Source organism: Arctopsyche grandis, chromosome 5, assembly GCF_051622035.1.
Source record: "Arctopsyche grandis isolate Sample6627 chromosome 5, ASM5162203v2, whole genome shotgun sequence".
NCBI classification, from domain to species: Eukaryota; Metazoa; Arthropoda; class Insecta; order Trichoptera; family Hydropsychidae; genus Arctopsyche; species Arctopsyche grandis.
The window spans coordinates 21,266,898-21,289,000 of record NC_135359.1 but is presented as its reverse complement, the minus strand read 5'-3'; the positions used below and the strand labels follow the sequence as shown (position 1 = coordinate 21,289,000).

Sequence of the window (22,103 nt, the reverse complement as noted above, 5' to 3'; positions counted from 1 at the left end):
ATGAGTTTTGATCTGAAAACATAAATGGTGGTTGTTATATTGCCTTTATGCTGGGAAAAATAATTGAGGTGTATAATAAGCTTATCAAACTGATTTAGACCAAAATTGATTTATATGCGAAACCGATAAAATGATAAAGCAAAATGCAAACGTGAGGTCCTTTGAAAAATTTCGCCTCAGGTGTACTTATTCTAAATATTGTACATAGTGACAAAATACATCAATTTATATTTTGTTTAGTGACAAAAGCAATATTAACTACTGGTAGTCGATGATTTTTATATGGCAGGCGGCAAGTTTTCAAATTAGAATTGTAGATTTTTGGTCAAATTAATTTAAAAAGGTTCGCTACCGCTGCTTTAAATAATTCGAATTCACACCATATTTGACCGTGAGACAGAAATTCTTTCTACACAGGATATTCAACATTTGTATGCGCGCCAACAGTAATGTCACATCGATAAATATCACCAGCTCAATAGTGACAGACATTCGGAATTTTGTCGAGTTTACATATGTCGTGATTGAATTATTTTCAAGAAACACATGTTGAGCAAAAAAGGGGAAACTTGCGTGTGGGAAAAATGCGTATGCATACGAACACTTCAAGTCTGACCAGTTAGTTAATCGGCACAATTACGTGCGAGAAAATGGACGTTTTCAACCGAGCAGTATTTATGTCCAGTAACACCGGATGCAATCAACCATTCCGTGTACGAGAAAAAATACGGATTTTCGGTGATAATTGGTTGACGAAAGCTGATTGTTCGGAAGACTTGTATCAACAGCCGAAAATAAAGTAAAAAGATTGAATAGAAATATCCACTTTAGTGCGACAGAGGCTACGAGTATTTATTTACGACATTTTCAAGGGTTGGGTGGGAGGGTGCAAGTTTGAGGTACAAAAAATGCCGCAAAGTTAAAGAAATCCCCACTTCTGGGAATGATATCTTGGACGAACAATGACGAGCTCCTTCATACATAACGGACAATTTCGTTATCTACGTATAATTCTCACTTACCTGAATCCAAAGCCTTAAGAAAAATATGAAAACAAAAAATAATAAATGCAGCGCCCTTTGTTCGTTCCGGCCTTAGAAATTTGGTCGATTTGAAAGTGTCGTTATAAATTATACTATTTAATATTATTTTATAATTTATTAAGTACTCTTTTTATATTTTTAACGTCAAAAGTAATGAAATATAAAACAATATTGTATAAAAAAATAAGCTAATATTATTAACATTTAAAATTGTACTGAAAGCATTTTAATGAATTGATAATGTTTACATTCATATGTAAAACTTAATTAGTTTAACACAGGTGAAACATAACTGTGTTTAATTAATTGGATTGTATTTTAATTCTAATTGACTTTTTTTAAGCAGTACATACTACATACACATGTATGTTTAATAGTTACCGAAATGATGGGCTGGGTCCATGGAGTATTTTAATTACATTTATAAAAAATTCGATTCGAACAAAATTTCTAATAAAGTATGCATTATTAGAATTTCGTAAAAGGGAATACATTTTTCATAACACATATTTGAGGGAGAAATACCACACGGATCGGCAATTGACAAAGGATTCCGAATTTCACGGATTTTTTTTGGTTAAAAATTCTTGGAAACGCTTGTCGAACATTGCAGGTTCCCACAGGTCCTTCCAGGTACCTATAGAATAGGATGTAAGTGGCGCCCAAGTCGTAACATGTTCCTGCAAGAAATGTCTAGTATAATGAAACCTGTTCGCTGCATAAAATAACAAAAAAATAGACACATTTATATGTTAAATGCAAAAATTTAATCAGAAATATTCAATAGCACATGGATATGATGAAATCAGAATTGAAAATGAATAATTCAATACGCACATATGTACATACTTTAATTTGTTTATATTTATGAATTTGTCACGAACAAAAAATGTTATTTTTTATTCAAATTAAAATAATAAATTATTATATGTATGTTCAAAAGAAAAACGAAAAAAAATTCATTTGTCTCGAGTGAAAATTAACTGTGAATTTTTCAAATTTAGTTCAGTTCGATTGTTCGCTCGGGTACGGCTCAATAATTTATCAGTGCAGTGTAGTGTAAAGAATTTGTGCAATGAACGAGATGAGACCACACGTGATCTGGAGCTGGAGCATTCTATCCAGGTAAAAACTTTGAACGAGATGATTAAGCACAATTTCGGGCCTTCTAAATGCCAATCAAGGCTATTTCCGAAGTTAAAGATCAGGTTAAGTCTGCGGTGAAAGTAGTGATCGCTTTCACCCGGAGAACTGCGTATTGTCCAAACTCATGAAGCGGGCTAGAATTCGATTGTAATCCATTTCTCACGCGTTTGTTGTTGAGATCTCTTGATTTGCACTCAGAGGTGAATAGGTGTATCTTCATGTTAATTCTGATAACATGAAGATAATTATTGCTTTGTTGCTAGTGGAATTTTGGAAGTGCGGGACGCAGTTTTGGAAGCGCGGTTGAGCGAGTTGGAGATACGTTTTTATGAATGGGCTCGTCGTGGAGGTACACTACGGTCTACGTATATCTTTATTGTACAGAGGCCGCACACCTTTTAATGTGCGCTTAAATATCGCTTCATGTTTAGAATCATCTATTAGAGCAGTGATCTATATTGATTTTTGAAAGTTGAGATGACATTTTGGATGGAGAAAGTGTTAATTGCATTTTGGAGTATATAAATTTTAAGTTTTCTAATAGTTTTTTCGTTGCTATGTAAGTGAAAAACAAAATTCATTTGTTTTTAATTAAATTCATGTTTTTTTTTAAATAATATTATTCAAGTTAAATAATAAATGGCGGTTATGTTCAATAGTTGCTACGGAGATTATTTGCCGCTTCATGTATGTATGTAAGTATGTATATAGGGATGTGAAGTCATTAAAAGACTTGCACTCCAGTTAGGTCTTTACTAATCTTTAAATTACTATGATATTTTATTAATAATTTAAATGAAAAATGTTCATGTTTGAAAATAATAAAAAAAGTTCAGACATGTAGCTAGGATATATTGAGCCCAGGTACGAACTTTTCAATTGACCCCCTACCGTCCCCCATTTTCTATATATTTTACAAATTTACTACAACATTAAATACAAAAAATGGTAATATAAAAGTTCTGTATCTTTTTATTAGATAGTATATATCATGATTTAAAAAATCATTAATATCAAAGTATTTATTTATTAAGTAAACTGAATTTTCTTTATAGAATACACTTTACAGAATATATATTAATTATATGTGCATACATGTATGCAATTAAAAACATATTTTAATAAAAGTAATTTCATCTACTCAAAAATATTTTATAAGAAATAATTTTCTAAAACAATTTCTCTTTATTTTATATGCGAGCTAAATTCAAATTATGTCTTTAAAAATTTTAAATCCCATTTTGCCACCTGTCCCTCCTACCCCCCCCCCCCAGTTTTAAACTTTTTTTGATTTATTGTTAGTGGGAACGATATTTTTATGTATTTTCAGAAAAAAGGGTTTGGAAATGTTATAAGTAGAGGTAGGATAGTCACAGTGCTATCCATTGTTCCATTGTTGTAAATTCTTTGTAAGAAAGGTTCGGCAAACCCTTAACAATGCATTTACAACCTTTGAACAATACGTGGCACCATCTGGGTCCGGTGACTAGTTATAAGTTTATTAAGAGATTCTTTTACTCATATTGTGAAACTACAATTAAATGCACATATGTATATGTGTTACAGATGAATTGTATCTTCCAGTTGTAATATATTTTGACTAGTTAGAATATATTCTATAGTTGATTCATATGGAGAATTACATTGTAACTGGTCAAAATATATTACAACTAAGAATACAGTTCAACTATAAGTTGGTACCAGGTTAGATGGAGAGGTTAGGCTTTCGTGAAAACATAAAGCGACTAGTAAATTGAGTTGGAAAGTCACATTTTTGTTTTGAACACATTCTTAGAGTTATCGTAATAAATAATCATCACTATAATTCGTACCTTTATTGATGATTAGTACATATAATGATTAGATACTATTATTGATATATTATTCACAAAAACATCACAACTGTCAAAACTGAACTGTTTTATTACAACTGGCGCACATTATTGAAAGTGTATTTGCGTTATAATTTACTAGTTGAATTTTATTCGAATACGAATGACCCAAAGCGTCAGTTGGAATATATTACAACTGAAAATACACATCGACTGTAACATATATAATTTTAAACACATTAAATTTTACAACGAAAGTGAATTAACAGACATGTCCGCCTTACAATGAATACACATTGTTGGTCTTAATGAGATACTCTCTTATCTAAAATGTTTTCGGTACTATTTTTTATACTGTACGTTTAAATGACGCGTGGCTGACATCTGAGAATAAGTGCGATTACGATACGGCGGTGACAATGTATGACGAAATATGTAATAGTTTCTCGGAATGCGATTCGTACCTCGTGAGTAACTGAATAAACGGTTGTCGACACCTGCTCATCTTGCATCCTCAACAGGCTCCGCTTCTCTCGCAAACCAGTCAGTCGCCAGACTCTGTCAGTTGTGGACGTGCCGGAGCTCGTTATATTGGAGTTTTCGCTCGTACGACGACAACAGCTGTTCCTCAACTTGTCGCGTTTGCGATTTGCGACTCGTTCGCCGACCAAACATTCGAGAAAGTATTGGAAGAACGTTGAAAAAGTTGCGGGAGCACACGATCCGGGGACTTTGTTGCCGATTTTCGCCCGGAAAACCGGAAGTTGCGAACCGGTCAAAAGGTATGTACGATTTTTAACCTTCGGTCGTGGCTATTGCGACACTTCTCGCCGGCTTTCGACGTGACAATGCCGGTTTTTTGCATGGACGTTAACATGTGCTGATTTTTGACACTGTTTGTAGCTGTTTATGTGTGTGTGTTTGTTTCACTGACTTTATTTGATCGTTTAACGAAAAATCGAAGAGGTACAGACTTTGATAAAAAAAAAGTTGGCATTGTCACGTTTGAATTTTTGCGCACGTCTGTTAATAGTTTGCTATTTCAAGGCTGTGTTTTTGCGACTTATTGTAACGGATGGCATAACTCTTATTTTGTTTTCAATTTTTATACATGTTGTATGTATGTTTTGAAAATAAGTGCAAATAACTACTACATATTAGCTAAATACATCAATACTTTTGTAAATTTTTATTAACCTCTTCTTATTAAATTCAAAGTCAACTTCTATGGGCATACATATATGTATGTAAATAAGGTTTGTTGAAATAATGGGGTTTTTAACTAACAACGGAATCGAATTATATGTGAGAGGTATATGCGTTAGTTTAAACGACCCGTAAAAATCGTAAAATTAATGGAGGTGATCAAATTATCCATGGGTTTAATTACTACTATTACCTGTTTCACCTGTATTATTATTTCACCGACTTTGTTCAACTAACTACAACTATTAAACAAATGAATACCCTTTACCTAATATATCATACACATTGTACATAGTTCAATAAAAGCGAATTCATAAAATCTATTAGATACATGCTTTTTCTTAGATGCATGCACTTGCATACGTGTATATACATATATATGTATATCAAAATTGAACTATGATAGAGGTTAAAATTTATGTAGTAATTCTGGAAAGTTTGATGGCAATGTGTTGTATTGGAATGTATGTTTAAATTAAATATGAAACATCTATTCAATTTTATATTCATATGTACATATACTCAGATAGATTAATTAACAAAGTTGGGGTGATTGTATTATGTTGTGGATACGTAACTATACATATGTATGTACGTAGGTAGGCCCCGGCTTGAGTCGACCTGTCCTGATTTTGTTTGTTTTGTGCGAGTTTGTCGACACCCCTGAAAATTAATTCAGGAATTCCGATAGAGAAAAGTAAATTTTGTTGTTGTCGCCGTTCGTTATCCGACCGTGTCTCGGTGTGAACGCGCCTTTATTTGTTTACCGTCATTGCAGACTTCCGCGAGTCTGGGCTTCTCAATTTGTGCAAATAACACCTTGCTATAAAATTTTCCTCTTCCGCTTCGTATAAAATGTACATCTGGGATTGTTTCTCAGAATACAGTACTGAGTACATGGTTCAATTAAAGATCTTAAAACATTTAGATATGTAGATATGTACATACCCATGCGCTGCAAAAGCGCTTTTTTATAGAAAAGCCTAGTACCTTTCCGAAGGAAAATTCGAGTATTTTTTCCACATTTGGTAATTATTTAAAATAATTTTATGGTGGAGTTTTGGATTTCTGTCAATGTAAGCAAATGAGCGCTGTGTTAACATGACTGAAATAATGTATGTACATATCAACGCTTTTTGTGCAATTGTTGGTAAAATGTGTACTACCAACTCGTGTTCAAAAACTACATTTGCGGAGATCTGCTACAGAATGTAGAAATTGCTTTCGAGAGTCTGTGAATTGGTGTATATGGTTATGAAAGAGGTATTTCTTTTATTGTATGCGAGGTCTCCAAAGTAAATCGACGAGTATGGCTAATATTGATAGGAGTAATTTATATTAATCATTATTGGCATTTTCAGATGCACAAGACGGTCCATATATTACGCATTATAGAAAAATGCATAAAAATAACGAGGTATTATTTAGTTTATTGTTTCGGTATGTTTTATAGTGGAAATAATGTTACTTTATTCTGAATAGTTTGGTTAAGGAAAGGTGAAATTCTGAGAGCGATCTTTTTTTCCACATTTCTCTTTCTTTACATATTCTTCTTCATAACTCTTCCTTTCCTTTCTCCTCTTATTTCTTCCCAATCTCTCCGTTGTTTCATTTATATATCATACGCTCAGTCACGCATGTTTTATAAAATATAATAAATTGAGAATATCAAGACAGCCTCCGGTTCACAATATTTTATTTTATGTAATATTATGATAAAAATCTGCGAAGAATAATCACCGAAGTCTTATCTGAAGAGTACAAGAGAGGTGGGTGGGGGGTGCCACAGCGGTTTTCAAACTTTGCACAGCGGTGAACCCCAAACGAGCAAAGTTTTCGTCGACAGCGCTACATATCATTACACAATTTTCACTCAGTTAACAGTGGCTAACTTGCTAGATAAAAACTTATTAAATCTAAACCGAATTTTATCCACCCCGCACCCCTTTTCTGTATATCTCGAGAGTCACTTCAAAAGAAAACTTCTGGCAAATTTTAAATCGAAATTAATTTTTTTTACATTTTTTCGGTGGTATAAAGTTTTGTCGGTAGCAACATTTATTTAAATACGTATGTATCGTATGTACATATATAACATATTATGAATGTCGTAACACAGTTTCTCAATTAGTCTCGGAAATGTGGTTGCACCATTTGTGACTTTGGTTTAGTGTTTTCGTCGATCCTTTGGGAACTTCGCGATGTATTTTCTACCTTGTATATGTATATCAGTATAATCTGTCCATACAATTTGATCAAAATATGGGATGACTTCGAGAACAAACAACGTAATGTTTTCATTTTAAGCGATAAATTTCAGTTGATAACAACTATCACAGAGTAGTTAAAAAAACTTGTAAACTAATTTGATGAAGAGATTTAAATATCTTGAGGAGTATTAGTACTATTTATGTTGGCAATAAATTGTGATTTTGCAAGTAAAAAATTTAAAACAGTTTCAAGACGCAATTTAAAACTAATTTACGTTTATCGCAGTGAATTTTTGGAATACCAATAGCTGCAATCAAAGCTACATACATATTTACGTATGTATGTATGTATACAATATAGCACAATTCGTGAATATTTTAATACCCATATCTGCTGATTACCATATTTACCGTCGTGAAACTTCATCTAATTAAAGTCCACGTCGCATCATAATTTGCATATTGCCAGTAAATGTTTTTATATTTTTGCTAATGAAGAGTCCCAGCATCGCATCCCTTTGTTGCCATCGTTCGTTGCTCCGCTCTCGTCAACGTTTCGTTCCGTCTATTTTTGTCGTTTTGGAGTGTAATTTCTCGTTCGGTACTTGCGACAATTTAATTCCGTCAGGACGACATCCTTCCCGCGTATTTCTGTCTTGGCATCGTTTGGAAGATTGCAATTGAAAAGTGTGAAATTCAAAGGAATTAATTTTAGCCTTATATTACACATGTGCTATTTTTCTATTATCATTTCAAAAGAGTAATTCGATTCAGTAGATATTGCAATAGTTGATTGGGAGATTTTGACGTTTATTTAATTTCATATTGGTATTTGAAAATCTAATTTGAATAAAATTCATTCAAATTTTATATGGTGTCATGTAAAATTGGTATCATGAAATATCTTACACAATCACTAAATCGGTATATCTACATATGTACGTCTTTATGAACAGATAATATTATAGTTCTTCGGAGAAAATTTGAGAGTTATCATTGGAAATCTCTATCATTATAAACATGCTGCCAGAAAAAGTTATAATACAACAGGATACAACAGGAACAAGAGGAACAGGCTTTTCCTCCCGTATCCTGCGCGCCCACATTAAACAAGGCTTTATGACAAAAAGAGCGATAATTTCACCGCATGCATATATATTACATATATATATACATAGTACTGTTTACCATGCACCCTTTTTTTTTGTTGATCTTTCGACTTAAGATCTTTCGATTTTCGATCTTTGCCTTCCGATATTGGCTTTTTCGGGCTTTTCACTTTCGGTCCCGTAAGGTAGACCCGATAAAAACAGAGAGATTTTGACGGCACACCTACTATACTTATGCATATATATTTTCATTTATTGAAGACGCATTTAAATCGACCTATCGACCTAATCGACCTAATGATATTTGAAAAATCGTAAAATGTACATGTATGTACATGATAATATGTAGATTTCTCAAATTCCCAATTGCCATTTATTTGATTTAATTTGAATTATAGATTGATTGGCTTTTTTTTGTGAATTTTGCGTGTATGTTTTCTTGTTTTAAATTTCGTGCTTAAAATGGGGCTTAGACGAATCTGGAATATGTGTGTGTATGTACATATGTACATGATAGTGCGACGTAAATCGAATGCGTCATATTGCAACGCGAAGATAAGCGAAACTAGATATGCAAATGCATTTGGCCACTAAGATACTATTCACACTTTTGTTCGCCTACCGAGACATTCTCGATATAATTTTTTCGCGCCATTTTTCGATTTGAGCCAGGTGCGCGAAGCCGCCATAACGGGAGTCATTTCTCGAGGAGTCGGCAGTAAAGTTACGCGACTGACGTCTCGTAGGTAACATACATACAATGTAAACGCAATCTACAGTCGTTTTTGTGCCCGATGTTTACGATCCCTGTTTGCGAGTTGCGAAGCAAATTTCGAACGAAGCGATAAATGCGCGGGAAAGCAACTTCGCGCGCTTTTCATGTTTTACGATTGCGACGCCATTTTGTTGCAAATCGGGAAAGCGACGACTGGCGATGACGGTACTCGACTGGGTTTTATCTTTTTTTCAGTTAATAAGTGTAAAATTCATATTTTTGCAGACGATACCCAAATATATATGTATATCATAGACTGTAATGTTGATGTGATGTCTAATATTTTAAATATATAATTGAATTATGAAATGTGAATAAAACACAAAAATTATGTGTTTGAAAAGTAAAAATGTATTTAATGAAGTAAGGATTGATGATACAATTATTGAAATATGTAGTTGATAATATAACATATTTGGGAACTTACATAAACTCGAGAATGAATTTTAAGGTACGTACATTCATGCTGAATATATGTACATATAATTATAAAAATTCAGTTTTGAACCGCACATTCACACAGTATTATATCAGTATTCACAGTATTATACACAATAAATATCAATAAGATTAAAATAATTTAAAGGTCAGCTTGATACGTTCAGGGGTTTGGATAGAATCGTAAACATTTTTGACATTTCTAAGAGGAAAAAATCCCACTTCCGGTTTATAACATTTAATGATTTTTATTTTATTTTCATCACATTGATATAAGAATAATACTTGTTTTTTTTCGTGAAGAGAACGCATCTTTAATTGGTCGAAAAATATAGTGGAAGAAAATCGAACAAGACTAAACTGCCACTTCCGGTTGACTTTGAATTTTATAAATAACTTGGTATTAAACTTAAACTTCTAGATATGACATTTTAGTTCAATAAAACAAAAGGTTTTTGAGAAAAACATAAAAAAACCTCGATTCTCTTGAGTAAAACTACTACTTCCGGTTTAGGAAAATTTATAATTTTTATTACATGTAAAAAAATTTCAATCAGTTTCAATTAGCCGTTTGGAAGATAATTGAATTCAAAAATTACAAAAAAAAGCTATGAGAGGTATTTTGAAAGTTGGTAGATTAAAAAGTATTAGAAGTATGTATGTTGGGATGGATGAGTATTATAAATATTTTAAATCTCAGTACATTGTCTTTTGTTTATGAGTTAGATCATAAGTTAAGTATTATATAATAAGAAATATGATATCCATACTAGAAGAGTAATTAAGTTGTAGGTAGAGTAAGGAAAAAGAAGACAGCGGTGGTGTCTTTCACAGGGGTGTGCTCATGTACAATGCCCTCCCTGAGTGAGTCAGGTCTTCTAAGAGCGTAAATGCATTTTTGCGAGGTGCGAGGAGACACTTCTGTGAAGGATTTTGAAGTTATGTAATTAAGTATGTATTATATTAAAATATAAGTATGTATGAAAATTAGCGAATTAGCTAAAATTGTATAAATAAATAATAATTGTAGCTATGTGTGTATTAAATTCTGAAGCGTAGGTACGTTGCAACTGACTTTGTGCCCGATTTTAATTACACGTTTCACAACTAAATTACATACATGCGTTTGAAACTCTACAGGAGAGGGTACGCCGCTCGTCCTCAAAGCTAAAACTAACCAGTTAGATCATATTTGTAGTTTGGTTGGGGAATAGGTATCTCGTCTCTCGATTATGTGTTTATGTACCTTGGAACATTTGTATTTTATTATTAAAAGCATTTTGTTGACTAATTGCCTATTATACTGTATAGGGTTTGAAGTGGGTTTCGAATTTCACGATATTGGAAATCCATTTCTAATATATTGAGACGGTTTAATGGTGATTTTTGGTAAATATGGAAAGGAGTGGATCGACGATTTAGTGAGGGATGAAAATATTGAATATATGTATGTACATATTTTGCGTGTTTACATATTACATATATTCATTTTAATACATTTGATATACATAGGAATAATTGAGACTGTTCACAGATCTATTTAATTTTGTTCTTTGTAAAAATATATATAATAATAGAACAACATTTAAATTATTTCTTTATTTTATTTTTCATTATTTGACCATTGACTATTAATGAAAAAAATCCGATATTCGTTTAAAAATTCAATCAGCAACCCACCGCTGAACAAATTCTCTATTTCGTAATCGAAATCAGAGAATATGTGCTCTTCTTCGATATAGTACCTATACATACATACATATATAATAAATATATAAATATAAATATAAAATAATATAATATATAAATATATATATATAAATAAAATAAATATATATAAATATATAAATAAAATAAATAAATATATATTTATATAAATATATAAATAAAATAAAATAAATTTATATAAATATATATATTTATATAAATATATAAATAAAATAAATATATATATATATATATATATATATATATATATATATATATATAAATAAAATAAATAAATAAATAAATAAATATATACATACATATTTATGTATACGTAGCTTTTATCGAATTCGCAACAATGCAATATATATTTTTATTTAACTTCTTTGTAAGAGCACAGTTCTAAATAGGATACGAACGTGATCTTACTAATTTTGTAATATTTGAAAAATTATATTTACATAATTCGGATGTTCATAAACGAGTGAATGAGATAAAATGTTGCTTGTGTCAACTATCCGGCTTTTATCAATCGAGGTTAACTTGAAATTGTTTGCACGCATTAATAACATTATTAGCATCGTTATCATCATCGAAGTTTATAAAGTGATGTTTTTAATCAATGGTGTCTTTTCAAAAGTGGCGTATTTTCCGAGGGGGCGTTTCGTCTCCAGAACGCGACTGCGAAGGACCACTTTTTCTTTGATGAATCGTTGTTTCATTATAATTAAGTATTTTATATTCCTTTATTAAAATTCCTCTTGAGTGCTCATCCTTCCCCCAACTGTATTTCCCCTTCCTCCAGTCTTTTATATAATTTTATATGTAAGTTATTTATCTTGGAAATTTAATAAGTCCCTATGCGTGGTATGCACTGTGTGTACACGGACTCGGACAAAGGGGGTCACAAGTTATGTACATATGAATATAAATGTAATGAAAAAGTATTTTCACTTTTTTGGATGTAAATTTAAAATGTGACTCGCCTTTTCGATTTATTTTAATTTGTCAGAAAATACAAAAATGTAATTTTGACAAGTCCGTCGGTAATAGTCGAATAGGGTGTGAATGATTTAATTTTTTAACGGTGTTCATTTAAAAATTCCGCCGAAATTAATTCTCTTAGATATTTGGAACGGTGTCTGCGTATATACATACATACATATGTACATATGTACACATGCATACTTTATACATATTGAAATATTGATATGGAATTTAAAAAGTAAATCTGTACAAATATTTTGTATTACATAGATTTTCATCTAAATTTACAAATATTTTATGTGTTATGTATGTAGTATATGACAGTATCAAAATTCATATAACATATGAAAATTTAACCAGAAAATATCATAGCTAATATATGTACATACACAATTTGTGAACAGTTTTGTAATTTTACCTGTACATAATTATTAAACAGTATTTACAGTTCACCATTCCAGCTTTTACTTTATGATTCATTATTGATCTTCTCCTTATACACACTGTTTTTAAATTTTGTATTTACAAAGTTGTTTCAGAAAAAACAAACTTTAACAACAAAATATGATACCCTTATACAGATTTCGTCGTATTAAATGAACATATTATGTACAATATTATAGATATTTTTGTACATATTATTAAAATTTTGTTTTTATTGACTGAATGCTATTTTTCAATGTACAATGTATGCAGATATCTAAAGTAAAATTCACTGGTTATTATTTTATTTTTGCAAAAATATTTTCATACAAATTGAGAAAACATTTTGTTCCATTTTAAAAGTACCCTCTGCACTCTATGTTTAATTTACAATTGTAAATTTATACGTATGTAATTCGTTTGATTATTCACTTGCGTGAAATGTCAGTTGTCCAGTATTCATCTTTTTGTGTTTTTTAGTACATAAATATGTACATATGTATTTATATACATATAATACATACAGCAATTGCGGCGTTAATAACCCTTTTCTTTGGAAATTAAATTAAAGGTTAATTATACAATATACATATTAAAAATATGTACTGTAGTTAGTAACGCTTGTAACATTTTTCACACACTTTAAAAATATATTAATTAATAATTAATGTGCATTTATAGTAACGTAATTTTGTCACGTTGAATTTCCAATGCCGCCCACTGAGGACGGTAAAATCGTCGACTCACGTTCATCCATCACTGGTGCGGATCGTGTGCGATCTTATTTATACTTTTTTATTATTATTTGATACATCAGTGTGACGCACTTCGTTTGAATTTTGGTATAAAATGATATTAGGTGAGATCGAGTAATTGTGCGTAGGTGTACGTATACCGGATACTGGCCATATATGTATGTATGTACGTACGTGTGTTATCATCATTGTAGTCTTATCGAATGAACTGGAAAATCTTTGATTTTCTCGGATACTCCTTTTCATTTCGTCGTGTGCTGACTGACGCGTTGCATTATTTTATCTTCTGTGCATTATATGCGGCGTATATTGGAGGCCAAGGTTGAAGCCAGGTCCAGACGAGTAGTCTGCGGGACGATTTGGCAAATGTCCGAGGTGCCAATTATAGTACATACATATATAATAATATTATATGAAAATATACTAAATCCGTTGCATTATGAAAATCTCATTTGATCCCCGAGTAGTAAATATCGTTTTTATGAATAATTTATAGATGAGAAGTGTGACTGAAGCTAAGGTGGTAAAATACGTAAAAACAAAGGAAAACTGAGTGAAAATTTGGGGATACGAATTACGAAAAATGTGTACAAGAATAATGGCTAGAAGTCGTCTTGCGTAGGAATGGAAGAGAATACGAGTGGTTTTCATTCAATGTAGTTGCGGAAAGTTGTCCACTAAGGTCTATACAATTTCTAGTCAGTTTAGAAATAATATATGTACATACATATGTACATATGTGCATTCATTGGAAAATACAGTACGATACAAATGTTTTATGCAAATACAACTATCTTGTCAGCGCCAGCCAAAATGTTTGAGGTAATATTACACAGATACATTTTTAATCACTTTCAAAATACGCTCATTGATCAGCAGCATGGCTTTCGTCCGGCCAGATCAGCTATTACCAATTTGTTATGTTTCTCTAGTGACATAACCAGCACTTTGGATTGTAATAATCAAATGGATGTAATATATACTGATTTTGAGAAGGCGTTTGATAAAGTTGATCATAAAATTTTAGTTAGTAAATTAAGTTTTATTGGATTTACTTATAATCTTGTTAGTCTTTTTATTTCTTATTTACAGGATCGACGTCAATTCGTTAAGTTTGGGAGTTGCTTTTCTTATGAGTATGTTGCCACTACTGGGATTCCCCAAGGATCAAATCTTGGCCCTTTATTATTCCTAATATTTATCAACGATATTCAATCTTCTATTCACCATTCTAAATTTTTATTATATGCGGATGACTTAAAAATCTATAAGAGAATAATTGATTTACCTGACGCTCTTTATTTGCAAGAGGATTTGAATTCTATTTATGAATGGGCTAATGTTAATAAACTTCCCTTCAATATCCTAAAGTGTAGGGTCATTTCTTACTCTCGTTCTCGTTCTCCTATTAAATATCCGTATAAATTTCATGATTCTCTTCTTCAGAGAGAATTATTTATATCTGATCTGGGAATAGTCTTCGAAAATAGTTGGAGTTTCAACATTCACATTGAGAATATCTGTGATAGGGCAACAAAAATCCTTGGATTCGTAATCCGTAATTCGTCCGAACTAGGGCTCACTGCCATTCGTCTCTTATATTGTACATTAGTTCGCAGTGTGCTCGAGTTTGGCTCCATTATATGGTCTCCCTATCAACTTCGTTACTCTCTAATGTTGGAACGAGTCCAAAGGAAATTCCTTAGATTTTTATATCTGAAGACATTTGGATTTTATCCATATCTGTTCCCTAGTGCCTTTGTCTTGGGATCTTTGGGTTTCAACTCCCTGGCAAAGAGAAGAGATTTATTTCTTGGGAAACATTTCGTAAAATTACTTAGAGGAGAGATTCACAATCCCACTATCCTGGAGAAACTAAAATTCTGGGCCCCGGAAAATCGTAGAGTTTTAAGAAAACATGATATATTTTTGCCAATTAGGGCTAAATCAAACGTGCTCATGAACTCCCCCCTCTCGAGAGCTGTTCGACTCCTTAACTTACTGGCACATTACTTGGACCTATTCGATGCCAGTGATGTTGAGTTGGTGGAACACATCCTAAATAGCACGATATAAATTTTTCAATCTTATTTCTTTGTTTTTATTTTGTGTACATATTTTTTACTTGATTTTTATTATTTTTTTATGATGTTTTTTTTATTTATGATTTTTATTATTTTTTTATGTTTTTTTTATTTATGATTTTTATTATTTTTTTATGATGTTTTTTTTGTAATTTTTATGATTTTTATTATTTGTATTATAATCACATTGACGCTTTGGGGCAACCTGTCAAGTCTCTGTGGTATTGATTTTTTAAATAAAATAAAATATAAACAATCAAAATATGTACCTATTTACATATCTATCGTATATTACATATATTAAATCTAATACAAATTTTGATTTGTTGCGATCATGAAATTTTTGATGAATTTTATTTTAAAATAAACCATACATACGATTAAAATCAGCTTACGTATATATATTTTTTGCATGCATACTCATTGACATATTGCATGCATGTCAATGATTTTCACGTATGTAAATTGTTTTATATTGTCATTTTTTATTTATTAATTTTAATATTTATTAGTGTATAATTCAACGTACATACATACATACATACCTTTGTATGAACTTGACAATTTTTCATATGGTGTTGTATAGAAAATGTAACGCTCAAAATAATACATAATGTATTTATTTATTTCAAGTTTGGATCATTGTAGCATTACAGGAATTCCTAATGCGCCACAATGGTCAAAATATAACAGAAAACAAACAAAAAAAATAACTGTAGAAATTAGACATGACAAAAACAAAACATATACATATATGTACATATGTATACACAAACAACACATTTAACATAATCATAAAAAAACTATAAGCTTTAAAATAGCGGATAATAATAATTACAAATTATAAAAAAACAAAGGAGGGAATTTCTTATAAAAAGAAAATTGAGAAAGAAAAACAAATATATATGTATGTACATACATACATATGTATATACACAGACAAAAATACATAATCATAAAAAAACAATAGCATTCAATAATAGCAGATAACGTAAATATATCAACTTATAACATAAGGAATGTCTTGCACCTACAGCCAGTTCCAATAAATAAGAAAGAACCAACTAACTGCAAATACAAAACATCCCCGTGAGGCCCAAATGGAAGAGAGTAAATCAAAATTCCACTCATAAATCACAATCAATCATGAAAACAATGATGCGCGCAATATATGTATGTATATAATAATATGTATGTATATTTGTATTTTATTGGAAATACATTATGATGTGATTCAATATGATACAGCCGTTTTTTTAAACTAACTTTATGGGGATTAGAAATTCTTAATCGTGTCCTCGGTGTGTCTTATAGTTCGCTTAGTTTTGTAGTTCGCTTCTGACTTAATGAGTTAAAGGTTATTTGACAAACTTAAGCATTAGTCTGTTGAATGTGTGAAAGAAAATCGATGTGTAGCGTAATTGAATTAACGAATCCTAATTCGCCCAAGTGTCTGTGGAAATATTAGAGTCGGCTTTCAAAGGAGAGCGAGCGAAAGTGGTTAGGTGTGGATGGAAGGAGGGTGATTTTAATTACAATTAAATTTCGCATAAAGACCGCCCGGTCTACGCTTTCGCATCAGCCACGAGGTGGGGGAGAATGGGTTAATTGAATCCGCAGAAATAGGATTAAAAGAAAAGCGATCGGCGCAGCGCTGCGGGCCAAATTAACATTACATTATAAGGTTTCATTTAATTGGAAAATCTGCCATTCCCAAATGATATTTTTATTCAACGTCCTCCCCAATCGATTTTATCTGTTTTCGACGATGAATCGGCTAAATTCGGAGTGCAGTGTATGCGGCGAACCTGAACTATAACGCACTGTCTGCTATGAAATACACGTTATATTGATTCTTAAGTGTTAATGGTATAAATATCGTCTAATATATATGTATACATATATATATATATATATATATATTTTTTTTAAATGTATAAATGTGTGTGTGTGTGTGTGTGTATATGTGTGTGTGTGTGTGTGTGTGTGTGTGTGTGTGTGTGTGTGTTGTGTACGTGCATATGTGTTTGCGTGTATATACATGTGTTTTTTTTTCTGATTTATTCAATGATTATTCCATGATTTGGTTTTACCTGTTAGGCCTTTTAAGTAATAATATTAAAAATATATTAACGAATTGAATTCTAAAGCATTCGTAAAAGCATTAGAACTGTCAAAACTCGACTGTTATATTACAACTGGCACACATTGTTGAAAGTGCATTTGTGCTTGTACAGCTGTAATTTACTAGTTAATTGTATTCGAATATGAATGACCTGAAATGCCAGTTGGAATATATTACAACTGAAAATACACTTTGACTGTAGCATATGTATACTAGGGTTTCTGTATTCCCGGACTTTTTCAATTCCCGGGACACGGGACGAAACCCGGGATCGTTCCCGGGATTCCCGGGATCCCGGGACACGTGTAAAAAACATTTTTTATTAATAAAAAAAATATCTATTTACAAAATATAAAAAAGTAAACAATACATAATATAATAAATCTATTAACTGGAAAGAATGTAATAATAAAAGTAAACTTATTTAAAGTAGCTTTTTAAGAATACTAAAATACTTAAATGAGAATACGAAAGCCTATTTCTAGATTTGGTACAAAAATTTCCAGCAATGGAAAAAACTCTTTCAGTTTCAGTCGAAGTTGAGAATATTTTACGATACTTCGTGTATTTGATTTATTATTTCCCTTCGCGCAGTCTTGAAAATGTTGTATATTTCCAAGATTTTTTAAATCAAATTCCCGGGATTCGAGATAAGAATTCCCGGGACACGGACAGCAAAAATTTCGTGAATTCCCGGGAATGTTTGTCCCGGGCCGACCTGGGTCAGAAACCCTAATGTATACCCAATATCGTGGTAATTTGTCGATCGAATGATAGCAGTTTTCTTCCGTTCTGGTTAATTTTTCCGTTGCCAATGTTCAAATTTTTTTAATTAGCCTATATACTTTTGTCTATTTACTTTTTTAAGCGGCCCTGAAGTGTTGTTTATTGAAAGCCCGTATAGTGAAGTCAGGGATGATTGATGAATGAGGACTAAAGTGCTAACTCGCTAATATGTTAAATACACGCGGTTCATCAGAGACGTCACGTTTCATAAGGTTCGAATATTAAAAGCGTTTTCTAGTGCATGATTGACGACCGCTCCTTATTATTGTATAATATAATTTCATAATTTTAATAATTTAATTCAAAATATTACGTAGTATATTTTGATAAGAATCGGATTGATTAATAAATATATAATATTTTTTCGTGCACGCTTTCGCCGCTATCGCATCGACCAAGTTTTTTTGCGCGGTTGTTTCCCTTTTATCGCGAAACGTTAAAGTAAATATTTTTGTCGGTTTTTGCCCTCTACCTAAGGAATTAAATTTATTTCTAACCTTTTTTTTCAGTCACTCGACCGCTCGCATCATGAGTCGAGTTTTTCCGCGCGAATTTTCCTCTTTTTCGCGCCTTTATCTCGAACCGAGTAAAATTCTTATAGATTTATTTAACCCGTGTGTTTGTCGATAAATATTATTAATCGATCGCTGTCGACTTCATACTCGTCATTTCCGACATAATCTTACATATAATATACGATAAGTCGGTGCACTTGTGTCGATGCTGCGGCTTATTTCAATAAACGAATTTGAAGCGATAGGGTATATTTAAATATATTTGAGATAAGGTTTCTTTTGTTGTTCATTTATTAATGGCACGCTTTTGAAAAATGGCGGATTGCTTTGTGTGTGCGTTTTTTTGTATAGGATATGACGATAGTGTCAGACCAGAGCAAGTCTAGAGGTGACGTTTGTGACCCCAAACGACTCGACAAAAGAGCATGTGGAGCGTGAAATGCTATCAGTTTGTCGGAACCGAAAAAATGTCCGGGAAATCGTGAATGCCGATACGAATCAGCGGATATATTCGGATCTCGACGTGTTATGTACGTTATAGTACATGTACATTGTACCAATTATTTCAAGTGTTTGTTCGGGGATAAAGGGCTCTTTGCTGTGGAACCTTTACATATTAAAATTTTATGGTTTTTTTCCATCAGCACATTGTTCCACCATTTTTAACATTTATTATTTTTCGTGACCAAAGAAGTATTTTTCAAATTTTCCATTTTATATTTAATAATTCAAAATCAACAGTTCAAATAGTATATGTATGTATATATAGGTATGTATTAAATAATATGTTATATAATATGAAATATCAGGCATTCAAATTCTCGTAAGTATGATAATTCGCGTGGGTGACAATCAGTGGGTGGAGTTTTCGAGTGCCAGATATTCTGTGATTGAAATTTTAGTGACGTGTGCGCGATTGACATTTGTGAAATAGTCACTTAACCCTCTAGCTAACATATACTGTATAGCAGAGTATCGTAACCTGTGCACCGCAGTAATATGTGTTCTCCGAACAGCACTTCGGCCTAATGCGTGCGAGTGAGATCGCTTGTGAGGTAGAAAACCGATGTTAGTTATTGTTTTGTCCCTATGCATATACGGAATAACTAGCGATTGCCGATGTTGTACATGTATGTACGTAGCTGACAAATTCTACGAGTCGTAAACAATGTGTGCCGCGAATATCCAGAGGTTACGATGCTCTTATGTATAGTGTACAAAGACGTCTAAGCTCGAGCAACGCCGGGTAATTCAGTTAATGCCTAATATACAATATATGCATATAATACATTTGTACATATGTACACTAGCATATTTATATTACAGAATATGCAATAGTTTTTAGTAAATTGGATATTTTAATATTCAACGTTACTCGCAATCGTAAAGAAAGTTAAAATGTATTCCAAAGGGTTGACAGTTAAGTAAATACCTATACGCAGGTTTGCTTTTATATTTAGTAGGAGATGAGTGGATAAGTAAAAGTTATTAGTCGTTATCTTGTCCCTTAGCGATATAGACTGAGGGACAACTTCCCTACGAACACGTTTTCCTTTCTCAATACCAAATTCAGAAGCGAATAGCAATAAATATCTAGGCTTATCTGGCCGCGTTAAAAGAAAATATATTCGCGAAAAGCTTAATGGAAGCGTGCCGGGTATGGGATATCTCTTAAACAAGTCGCTTTTCCCGGGATTCTACCGAAATCTGACCCCCGCGCGCTCGTGACCCCCTCGTAAATCCCAATATCTCTTAAATCTCTTTACCATGCGAGGCTAAAAAAGGAGAAAAGAGAGTGAAAGCCAAAAAGCCCCAGTGAAAAATAGAAAAAGGTAGACTGACTTCCAGACGTGTCGCCTTATAAAATATACTGTATCAATCAGCTTTATACGCGTCGGTGCGTAATGGCGGTTTTTGCGACATTTCGGCTATTTTTCCCTCTATAACGAGACGTTGTTCAGCATCTTTCTCCTTTACGGCGGATATCTGAAAACGTTTGCGTACGTTTTTTCACCATCGTCGAAAAATTTTCCGTAGTTTTTCCTCAGGCTTTGCTGCGCACACAGCTACAATGGATATTCCGGTAATGATTATTAATAGTTCAGGTTTCGCTTCCGTGCGGAAAATTCAACCTAGGTTTTGATTGAGTTGGGATTGGTCTCTCGGAAAATTACACGTTTGATATTTTTAACAATACCGGGGAAATGAATGTATTATGTTTTTATATCCGAGGCGGTTTCTGGGCCGGTCGTTGAACGGCCCACTAGGGTCTATTATTCGCGGATCGTCGGTACAATCTAGCTGGTTGATCCTGTAGCCTTTTAATTAAGGCTGTCGCCTTGGCATTGTTAGGCCTTCAAAGGAAACGGAAGATCCTTGCCTCTCTCCGCAGGGATATCTGCGGAGCGATCGGTATACGCAGTTTCATTTTGCCCCAGGCGCCGGTTATTCCGCGCCCATCCCCATCTTTATGTAGTTTAAATGGATTAAATTAGCGAATAAACAAGCGACTGAATATTATATACATATATTATCAACTTGACTTTGTTTGTATCTATTGTATATATGTATATGTACGTGTTTAGTTGCCGCTGACCGCACTTTGATCGTAAATCATTGTTAGTATATGGTCAGTATAACGTATTTCTCTTCATTGTTGTTTTGCGAACGATGAAACTTCAAACCGTTAGAAATTATACATATGAGTATGAATGACCCGATCAGAGAAAAAGTTAAATACTTACATATACATACATACACACATTTTCATAATTATATTTATTTTTTGTGTATATATGTACATATGTATATATGGAAGTACATATTTGATTATTTTAATATTTTATGAAAAATTTCAGTCGGTGGTTAATTGAAGATTTAATAATTTTTTTTAAATTTTACATGAATTGTTGCTTTACTATTCGGATTAACAGTATACAGTTTTTTTGCTTCTTGTTATTAT

General features: G+C 32.3%; 2 protein-coding genes across 2 annotated transcripts in view; one reads left to right on the top strand and one right to left on the bottom strand.

The window, feature by feature from the left end:
• LOC143911561 (pyrimidodiazepine synthase-like) overlaps positions 1-22,103 on the bottom strand; it is a 155,988-nt gene that overhangs the window by 91,303 nt on the left and 42,582 nt on the right. The window lies entirely within an intron of this gene.
• LOC143911562 (ras-like GTP-binding protein Rho1) overlaps positions 4,559-22,103 on the top strand; it is a 147,182-nt gene continuing 129,637 nt past the window's right edge. Inside the window, exon 1 of the mRNA XM_077430491.1 lies at positions 4,559-4,803. The gene's annotated coding sequence lies outside the window, so the exon portion shown is untranslated. The remainder of the gene's footprint in view (positions 4,804-22,103) is intronic.